Genomic DNA, 996 nt, shown 5'->3' on the forward strand with positions numbered 1-996 from the left:
CCAGCATCCAGACACATCAAATGACTGCATGAGCACTGATATTATTGACTCTTTGGTGGAGGAGGTCAATATGACTGAAAGTCTTGAATCAGAGCTAGATGACATCTTTAAAGATGTTCAGCCTGATCTTGAGGAACTAAAGGAAATAAAGGAAATTCTGAAAATTCCTCAAGAAGAAGATAAACCTCCTAAACCAGAGCTCAAGCAACTACCACCATCCCTGAAATATGCATTTCTGGGAGAAGGTGACACTTTTCCAGTGATCATAAGCTCTGCTCTAAATCCACAGAAAGATGAAGCACTAATTCAAGTGCTAAGGACACACAAGACAGCGCTTGGGTGGTCCATAAGTGATCTTAAGGGTATTAGCCCAGCAAGATGCATGCACAAGATCCTATTGAAGGATGATGCTAAGCCAGTGGTTGAACCACAAAGGCGGCTAAATCCAGCCATGAAGGAGGTAGTGCAGAAAGAGGTCACTAAGTTACTAGAGGCTGGGATTATTTATCCTATTTCTGACAGCCCCTGGGTGAGCCCTGTCCAGGTTGTCCCCAAGAAGGGAGGCATAACAGTGGTTCATAATGAAAAGAATGAACTGGTTCCTACAAGAACAGTTACAGGGTGGTGTATGTGTATTGACTACAGAAGGCTCAATACAGTCACCAGAAAGGATCATTTTCCTTCACCATTCATAGACCAGATGCTAGAGAGACTAGCAGGTCATGAATACTACTGCTTTTTGGACGGCTACTCAGGTTACAACCAAATTGCAGTAGATCCTCAGGACCAAGAGAAAACAACATTTACATGTCCTTCTGGAGTATTTGCCTACAGAAGGATGTCTTTTGGTCTGTGTAATGCACCTGCAACCTTTCAGAGGTGCATGCTCTCTATCTTCTCAGATATGGTAGAGAAATTTCTGGAAGTCTTCATGGATGACTTTTCAGTATTTGGAGACTCATTCAGCTCCTGCCTTAACCATCTAGCACTTGTTCT

This window comes from Arachis duranensis, chromosome 5 (assembly GCF_000817695.3).
Source record: "Arachis duranensis cultivar V14167 chromosome 5, aradu.V14167.gnm2.J7QH, whole genome shotgun sequence".
In the NCBI taxonomy this organism is placed as follows: Eukaryota; Viridiplantae; Streptophyta; class Magnoliopsida; order Fabales; family Fabaceae; genus Arachis; species Arachis duranensis.